The sequence below is a fragment of the Falco cherrug genome, chromosome 2 (assembly GCF_023634085.1).
Source record: "Falco cherrug isolate bFalChe1 chromosome 2, bFalChe1.pri, whole genome shotgun sequence".
NCBI lineage: Eukaryota > Metazoa > Chordata > Aves > Falconiformes > Falconidae > Falco > Falco cherrug.
The window spans coordinates 44895134-44904509 of record NC_073698.1 but is presented as its reverse complement, the minus strand read 5'-3'; the positions used below and the strand labels follow the sequence as shown (position 1 = coordinate 44904509).

The following is a 9376-nucleotide window of genomic DNA, read 5'->3' as shown; positions in this document are numbered from 1 at the left end:
ACACTCCAGTGGAACAGAAAACCCTGCCCTTTTGAAACCAGTGAAAAGAGACCTTTTGAGCCTCCACAATGTCACACCTTTATTTGTGAGATCAAAGAGCCCATTATTACTGAATTCCTGTTCTCTGGGTAGGTACTTAAGTAATTTTTCACCTCTCTTCAATGTCTTAAATACTTTATTCCATGAATTCCATGAGGAAGAGTTTCCATTTTAATCATCCTTGAGAACCTTATTTGAAATGTCTTTGATTTTTCAAGATCCTTATTAAATTGTAGACACCAGAGCTGGTCTTATTATTCCAGTGGGATGACACACAGCAGTTTGTAACCTTCCTACACTTTCTGAGTATAAATTCCTGGGCTACATGTAAGCATTGCGTTACCATGGAAGAGCCTTTTTGCTGGTTTTATTTCTCACAAGCTTCTTCAGATTAATTTCTTTCCCCGTTATTTCTTGATGAATGAGTTCTCCTGGCACCATGTTGAAATACATGTAGTTTTATTAAACTGCTTACCAAGCTGTACAAAGTTCTCCATGATACTGGGTGGTCACTCCCCTAATATTTTAGTCTCACACAGATTTTAGGGGCATTATTTTTGCCTTTTCTTTAGGGTCTGTGGTAACAGTTTCAATGACATAGGGGCAAAAACAGTCTAGGAATCTACCTATTCAGTGGAGAATACTCTCTTACAGTTACTGGTTTGGTCCCATGAAGTAACCATGTTTCATATTGATTTTGAGTTGATTTTGGTTATCAGTCTTCCAGTTAATTATGATCTTGAAATGTCTTCAACTGTATTAATATACCAAAAAAACCCCCAAACAACCCAAACCAAAAAAACCCCAAATAACAAAACTCAAAATGCAATAATTAAAGCATTAGTCTGCAAAGGTGAATTTATATGACTACAAATAATCCCAGCTTTACCAGTGACAATTAAGTTTCATGGCAATGTTTTGTAGGGTCATGCAGGATTCCTACATGTGATTTTCAGTTCTTGTCTCTTGCCCATTTGTGGGGGTTGGGGGGTTGAAGGGGAAGTGTATCACACTTTGCTCCCAAGGTAGAAATATTTCCCATCATTCAGGGAATGTTTATTACAAACAGCTAAATGTAGCACTATTGGTCTTCTGCCACTGCACTGATGCAATGCAGTCCATCTCACATGGTGGAAGAAGGGAAGAAAAGGGAAGAATTGAAAAGCACAAAAGAACATAAAACAGTTTCCAGGCCCTATCTCACTTCAGCTCTGTAAAACCTTTTCATTAAGATGTATTGGGCAGCATCAGGAAAACAAAATCAAATCTTCATGAAAGAAAATGAGGGGTTTTTTGTGCCTGTTTAGTGTCAGCCATGAACATTGGCCATTGCAGAACAGTCAGCCACTGATCCAGAAGAAAAATCTTCAAATAAGAGAGGGGTTAATCTCAACATGAGGCATCCCACAATGATAGTACTTTGATTTGAGACCTTGTATTATAAGGCACATCTGGGAAATATTTAGTGGCTTGACTGACCCTGAGGAAGCTGAGAAATGAGTCAGTGAAACTAAAACACCTGTTATTTATGGACTTAGTTTGTAGCCCAGCTGCAGGTAGAATAAGAAGACTCAATTTCAGTTGCAAATGCAAAGTATTTAAACATTTACTTACACATGCATTAAGTAGATAATAAGCAGTAATCAAATCTATTTATTTCTTTTTCAAAATATCTGGATGCATTTACAATTATAATTAGTTATTCTACAGCACTCTCACACTGTACTACTTACAATACAAAAGGTATTAACACTATAATGTCAATATTAATAAGCAGATCCCTGAGAAAAAAATATGATAGATTTAAAGAAGTAATTAACATGAGACAATCTATGGATACCATTTTAAAAGCCATGTCCCTAGAGTTTGAAACTAGTTTGTAGAATATAATAGAAAATTTTCTTTTTGGAGTAGAGACCATATACCTCTCTTCGTGTTGGCATTGCATCTATCATGCTGTGGAATGTTAAAAGAAAATTCAAAAAATTGTGCAACTGCAGTCTCACGTAGTCAAAAGGGCTGTTTTCACTGATTTGTAAAGGATAAAGTTTTCTGTTCTGTTTTTCTAACTCTGTAGAAGTGTTATACTGAAATGCTAAATGAGTTTTCCAGAAGGCCTATTTCAATATCATAAAAGCATATCCAAAATTATACCGGCACATTTATTATGGAAATAAGCACGGGTAGGAAGCAGTTAAGAAAAATGGGCAAGCCAACTCAGCAAAGCTTAAGCCACTGAGTCCTTCATGAATAATCTAAGTTTCAGATACCTTTTACGTGTATACCCTTTTTGCTTTAACAAAAAAGATAAATTTAAACTACAGAGCTGGGCTGTATTCCATTTCCCCTCTACTGTTCTAAATAAGATATCCAAATTCTTTCCATTTGTCATGGAGAATTAAGGGCATATTTTCATCGTGGATTATATAGTCTCAATTGGTAATATGCCATGTTGTGATGGACCACAAAACATCACATAACCTGGAGCAAATTTCAGATGCATGGAAGAAATTCTAGTTGAACAGCAAACCATGAAAATCTAGGGGAAGCTAGGCCTCTCTGACTACAATTAAAGCATGCAGCAAATTTGTTCCACCAACAGGTTTTCCTGTGTTCAGTGATTGACAAGGTTTGTTCAACTTCTGCAGCACTGTGCGTACTAAAGTTTGTGCATGAAATTATTACCACATATGGATTATACAGACACTTGGCAAACTGAGAATACAAAAGCAATTAAGCAAGTGAGGCGAAACCCAATATATGCCTCTCCTTAGCAGGAGACAATACAAAACTCCAAATCAGTATTTAATTGAATGAATGCAGTATTAGTCCTTTGATAAGCCTCAGAGAAAACATCTTCCATCAATAGGAGTTGCGCCTCCTAACAGTGCTCTGCCACCAGCAGCACCACACCGTGTCCCTAGCTTTTTCCCAGCTCTATGCTAGTGACCAGTTTCTTCTGGGTATTCAGTTCCTTCACCTTTTCTGAGGATCCAGAAAAGTCCTAGGGATGGCTGTGGTTTTGTAATGTAGACTTTCATCCTTAGGATTTTCACTAGAACTACTATAGCAATTAAATCAAAATAATTTTCTTGGTCAGATCGACTCAGGCCAGACTTTGAATCAGTAGTCTCTGCAAGAAAGGTGAAATGTTATTACCAGCTCAGTGGTAGTAAGTTTTCAAAACATCCTAGGTATTTCTAACTCGCTTACTCATGGTACTGTCTGTAATGACACAGGAGGTGTAAAAAGATGCACTTTAAGTAGTTGGTTTCTGAATATTTTGTAGCAACCATCTGTTTCTCCCTGCAAGCTTTATGTACATATAATACCCTCACAACGTCACATCTGATGACTTGTACACATCAATGTTGCGGTAGTTGGGGACAGGGGCAGTCATAATTATAGGCCAGTTTCACGGCCAGATTAATTTTTACTGCAGCCTTGAAGTTTTACTGTGCTTTGATGATGGAGGACCATAATAATCTGCCACAAGTGTTGTCAGATGTCAGTATCGCTGTATTTAGAGCACTGGATTGAATTTGGTACAGTGGCTATTATTGTTACCATGAAACAAGCTTACTGCTTTGTTATTAAGAAGCAAGGAAAAAGCAGAATGTGCCTGACTTCTGAATAACATAGGTACTTTCAAAAGATGCATTCATTTGCAGATTTTCTTAAAGATGATCCTTCATGCAGAGTTCCTATTGCTAGTAATGGCTATTTTTATGCATTTTTTTTTCCCAAAAGGATAAATACAGCATAGGGGTACATATGTAAACTGAAGATCAACAGAAGTAAAAAAAAAAAAAAAATAATAAAATCACTTCGCTCTGTTACACTTATTATACCTTCACTGAATCTGGGCATAAAGGCTGATGTCTACCCAGAAATACAGTGACTTGAGAACAATTGATCTAGAGAAATGTCGCAGCACTCTCCAAACTACCAAGCTGCAACAAGGTCTTTTACCATCTCATACCAACATACTCTTCATGCCAGTCCCTCTGCTGCCTTCTCCTAGTCTCTCCTCATCCAGGGCGCTCCTTCTCTCTCTCCTCTCTGTTTCTCCTCTGTCTTCCTCGGCTGCTCTCTCTCCATTGCCTCTCAACCACTTAACAGAACCAGCCACAGCTGCACCTTATCTACACTGGCCAACCCGCAGCCCCTGAAGCCAGCCCACAGCTCTATGTTATCAATGTTAATTAACCCAGCTTCATTCCTCTACAGAGAAATGCTAAAGAATGACACAATTAAACTCAATGTGTAGCAGTCCTGAAAATTTGGCCCAATATTTCTGTAGTTGACACATTCAGCATGTAATTAATCCCAAGTGTTTCACCTTTCTCTTCCTGCTTTTTATTATGTACATAGGCTACACCTTGATCTTAGGTGTAGGACAACTGATAACTGGTTCTGAGAGGAATTGTAATCATTATAATAATCATGTCTGTCAGCTTATTTTTTTCCTGATTCTTGCTGCCATTTTAGCCACTGGAAGTAGTCCCAGGTCCTATATTCCCCTAACTCAGAAAAACAATAACAGAAACCAACTCAGTCCATTTCCATACCTTGAGAGTTTTATTGATACCACGCAGACACCATCATTGATGTGAACAGTGTGCACACTGCCTGTGCTCATGACGTGCATCTTCACAAAAAGTCCAAGACATTATGGACGAGTATCACCATTCACTTCCTTACAGTGCCCTGTCTGAGGCATTTTTGTAACAAGCTGTGAAATACCAGTAGTGCGCTAAGAGAATTATAAGAACTCACGACTTTGCACAGGTACTTTTATTTCACTTGATAAAATTCAATTTTTCTTGGTTTTTTCTAGAGATTTTAGCTATTTACCTGCACCTGCTTACTCCTTCTAGCATCTCACATACAGCTTCTCAGCAGACCAGCAGAATTCTTCTCAGACACAGCAGCTGAGTGGGATGTACCAGGAGAAGTTCAGTAACTGCAGCAGCTGTTTGAATAGTGATCAGCATAGGGCAATCTAAGAAAAGCAGGTGATACAGATAATGCATGAAAATCACCAGGTCTTGTAGGCATTTATCGACCAGAAAGACTACCATGCTAGGTGTGATTGAGCAGTGAATAACTAAATTTATGGAATGAACATCGCAAAAAAGGGTGGTTTTTATGATAGAGATATACCCTGGCTTCTATTTTTGAGTCTATAAATACTTTTTGAGTACTGTTGTGGAGTTTTATGAGCACTAATGGATTAATAAGGTTGTGTCACTAACGTGAACACTGACTGCTCAGAGGAAATAAGTAAAGCCTGTATCTTTAGAGAGACAGGACTTAAGAAAGAGATATTGCATTTGGGTTTTTTTTCCCTTGATATTTTGGGGTGTGTGTGTTTTGGTTGGGTTTTTTTTGTTGTTGTTTGGTTTGGTTTTTGGCAGATTAACACACTAGCAGTTGTTCCTGAGGGGCAAGGCTATAGCCTCATAAATCCCTATTTGGATATCAGGACTACTGCTAGGAAAGATCTGTTTGCTATACAAGCAAGTACAGGATGCTTTTCTTATGATAAAAGACAAGAAGAGTCATGGAGTGCATCTCAACAAAGTTGGCTCTCAGTGAAGAAACTATTACTTTTTTTTTCCCTTTTGACTGTTAAATATGGCATAATATATGTGTGAAGCAAAGAGGGAAACCTTATTATCAAGGTAAAGAGTGAGGTTAAATGCTTGATTTTGAACAGCCTGTCAAGATGCTATATAGCTGAAAGCTTCTTTGTAGTTTGTCACAATATATTAATATGTCTTGTACATCCTTCTGCCCCTATTTGACTTGCATAGGGATTTTAAATTACTTCTCAAATGAACATTCTGAATTCTGTAGGAGTTTGCTGGCTTGCTGTCTGATATTTCTGATTTTTGAACATAGATGCATAAATCATTACCCTTTAAAGCTTCTTCTAAAATTTATTGCATTATAATTAACAAGGATCAATTTAATAAAAGCAGGAACACTTTTAGAAACACATTAAATCTAACCAAAATTATTATGACATTTAAGAGCAAAGTGCAAGGTGCTTACTCTTCCAACATCAATCATGTGCCGGTATGGACGGGATTCATTTCACCCCACTATAGCCATCTAAATATAAGTCATCACACCTCATCTACTCACCTATTTTAATATTCCTATTAAATCAGTGGATAGAGACAGGAATCCCCGGGGGCACACCAGCCCATTCTCAGAGAGGTGAAATAAAGACACCTATTTCTTACTGGTAAATATAGATGGAGCTAGATGATGTGAGGTAGGAGCTTCATTTGTTTGTCCACAGGTAAGGATCTTGTGCCACTTGAGGCCACTTATGGTATCCAGGATATCCTTGTAGATGTGACTCAGGATTGACCCACAGAAGACCCTTCCGCAGTACTAGCTGGAGGCGAGACAGGTAGACAGAACTGCATCTACCTGTTGCAGTGCCTAAAAATGCACTAAATATGTGACTGTTGCCTCTGAATTGCATCCAATGACTATAAAGGGAGCTCAGGCACATTTAAGTACCAACACTTACCTGAAAGTATGTATCACTGTCACGCTATCTAAAACTGGCAGGTTTACAGGAGGAAGGAAAACTCAAAACAGACTGAAAGTTTCCCTGTAAGGATACTCAGAAAAATAAGCAGGACAGCATCAAGAGAGGATGTTGCAGGGCCTGGGCCTCTCTTTGTCCCATCTGCCAGCTCTGAGACACATAACATTGAGCTGAAAGTCTAAAACCACCAGCTCTGAAATTATTTCTAGGGAATATGTGCAAGGATGGTTCAGGGAAGACTGAAAAAATGTATTATAAGCAGTGGTTATCACTACTGGTAGAGGTCGATGAAGGCAGACTAGCGAAGTAGCTTGAGATCACTGGCTTGCAAGATACCAGCAATTGCATCAAAAGAGAGCACCACAAAGTAGTTTTGGAAGAACAGCATCCTACAGCTTCAGTTGGCTTTCATTCCTAGCCCAGGAAAGGGTCAAAGACTGTCTTCCTAAACACAAAAATGGGATTGTTAAGAGGACAAAAGGGACATTCATAACTAGAGCAACAGACAGTCTACAAGCAGAGAACTGTTGTGGCTTCCTAGCTTCTCAGGCCAAAGCAAAGTGAACACTATGACTGACCCACACGGTCTTTACTGCATCCCTGTGCCCTGGTCCAAGTACTGCAGGAGAGTAAATTGTTCTTGACTTGAGCAATAGGACTTGAAAACCAAACTTCTGCTTTCTGCAGTCTTTAATTTATGTGCTTATCTAACAAGTTTGCCCTTAATGTAGGCTGACTTGGCACTGGATTGTTTGCAATGATAACTTAAAAAAAAAATTATATTCTTTTGTATTTATTCTCAGGTATGAGTTGCATCAAAGATTCTCTTTATACTTATGCCCCCTGCCTCCCACCACCCTTGCCCTGCTCCTTGAGCACATTTTTCCTAGCCATGGCTGAGATTCCTTCCTCCTGGCTGTTGACAGCTCACCATGATGTTTGGGAACACTCCATTGGTGCAGAAAATGGCATTCAGTCACAAGCTGTGGGCCTGGACTTTCTCCTGTCTTCGCATGCATTCTGGTAGAATAGGTCATATGTCTGTCAAATGGTGTTGCTAGCAATCTCTGTGGTAACCCAGCTGTACAAGTCCTCTCATTATCCAAATGAACATTTCTATTTACTTGCTTATCCTGAAGTTTAGCTTGCGTGGCCCCTGTAAGGATGCCGAGGACTGCTACCAGAGACTGTCCTCAAGTTAAGCCTGAATGTTGTGCCTCCCAGCTGTGCATGTTTGTTTGCAGAGGTGGCAACTGTGCTCACAAGAGTGGGCTAGCAGGAAGGAAAGCCCATTTCTAGCTCATGCCAGCCATTTCAAAGCTGTTCCAGGAGTTCCAGGGACAATGACGCCCTAGGCAGCAGGACTTGTGACATGGGTAATTACTGTCATATATACCCGGGTGACTGTGTATTGTTGCTGAAGGCCCTTTTGGGCAATAAATCTAAGGCAACATTTAGTGAAGGGTTGACCATGCCTACATGTTGACCTACACATTGACAACTGGATTTCCTTGTCTCTTTGAGAACCCAAAAAGATAACCTCTCTAGCACCCCTACAACATGAGCAGGAAGAATAGGAAGCTCCCACAACCTCCATGATTTCACATGATTTCATGCTACACATCAGGAATAAATTACTCTTGAAGAATTAATGTTTTCCCATAAGCCATAGTATTGAGGATTCTGCAGTGTTCCCTTTGTGGTACTCACAAAGATTGTATTCCAGTGCAGCGCCCACCCCAGCAATGGGCACAAGTAACACTGGAGGTTCTGGTTTTCGGATAAGGGTAAAGCCAGGCTTTCTAAATAACCAGATTGTAACCTCAAAAACATATTTTTTTTTAAGGAAAAAATAATATTCATTTAGTTGCCCTGTCATCTTCCAGCTCAAATTTCATTTTTATCTTCTGTAATATATTCTTCATATTTAAATTCTTTCTCCAAGTCCTTTTAGTTTCAGTATCTTAACAGGCACATAGGCATTAAATGTGCTTTTATTTTTTGCTTTATTCTTACCAGAGATGTAAGCGGGAAAAATTATTCCTGTCCATGTCTAAACCTCAAATATTGTTTATTAAACACATGTTGTGTCCCAGTATGGAGATAGATGCACTTCCCTGAGAGGACAAGTGACAACTGTATGTCTGATTTAAGTACATTTGGGATGAGAAGTGCTGTATATCTGTTGCAGCATTATAAAACGTTCATTTAGACTTGGCTTTTTTTAATTTATTGTAGACTCATGTATCAGTATTAGAAGTTGTAAAGCAGTTCAGCATCCATAAGAAGAAAAATACATTGCCAGTTATTACCTCCCTCTCTGGTATTAGATTGTTGAAACAAAGAGGTCTAGTGGAATGTCTGGCTCTTAAAATTATGCAGGTATGTCCCACAGAAGCTTAGCAGTTATGGCAGGGCAGTAATTGTATTTTGCCTGAGAGTTTTTTAAATTATCTGGGCACCAAAAAAATAATGACATTTTTTTAAGTGGTGGATTCAGTTGGGGCTACACAGGTATGAGCAGTCTCTCTTCGTTAGTGTTTATACCATGGCAGTGCCGAGGGACATCAGTGGCAAGCAGGGCCTGATGGTACTTGGCACCGAACAAACAAGGTAGAGTTTGCCCCAAAGAGGTTATAACCTAAATACACAAGTACTGAAAGGCAAGGAGAGCAGCCCCACATCACACAGGAGACTGGGAGCTGGGGCGACAGCCCACTTCTCCGTAAGCTGGAACACCTCTAAATCAGATTGCTTCTCTCCTGA

General features: G+C 39.2%; 1 long non-coding RNA gene across 2 annotated transcripts in view; it reads right to left on the bottom strand.

Annotated features, from left to right (window-relative positions):
• Positions 1-1677: 1677 nt before the first annotated feature.
• Positions 1678-9376, bottom strand: part of LOC114015100 (uncharacterized) — a 31742-nt gene continuing 24043 nt past the window's right edge. For both annotated transcript variants that reach the window (XR_008731099.1, XR_008731098.1), the window contains 2 exons: positions 4897-5044; positions 1678-3172 (listed from right to left, as the gene is read on the bottom strand). This is a non-coding gene — a long non-coding RNA (uncharacterized LOC114015100). The remainder of the gene's footprint in view (positions 3173-4896; positions 5045-9376) is intronic.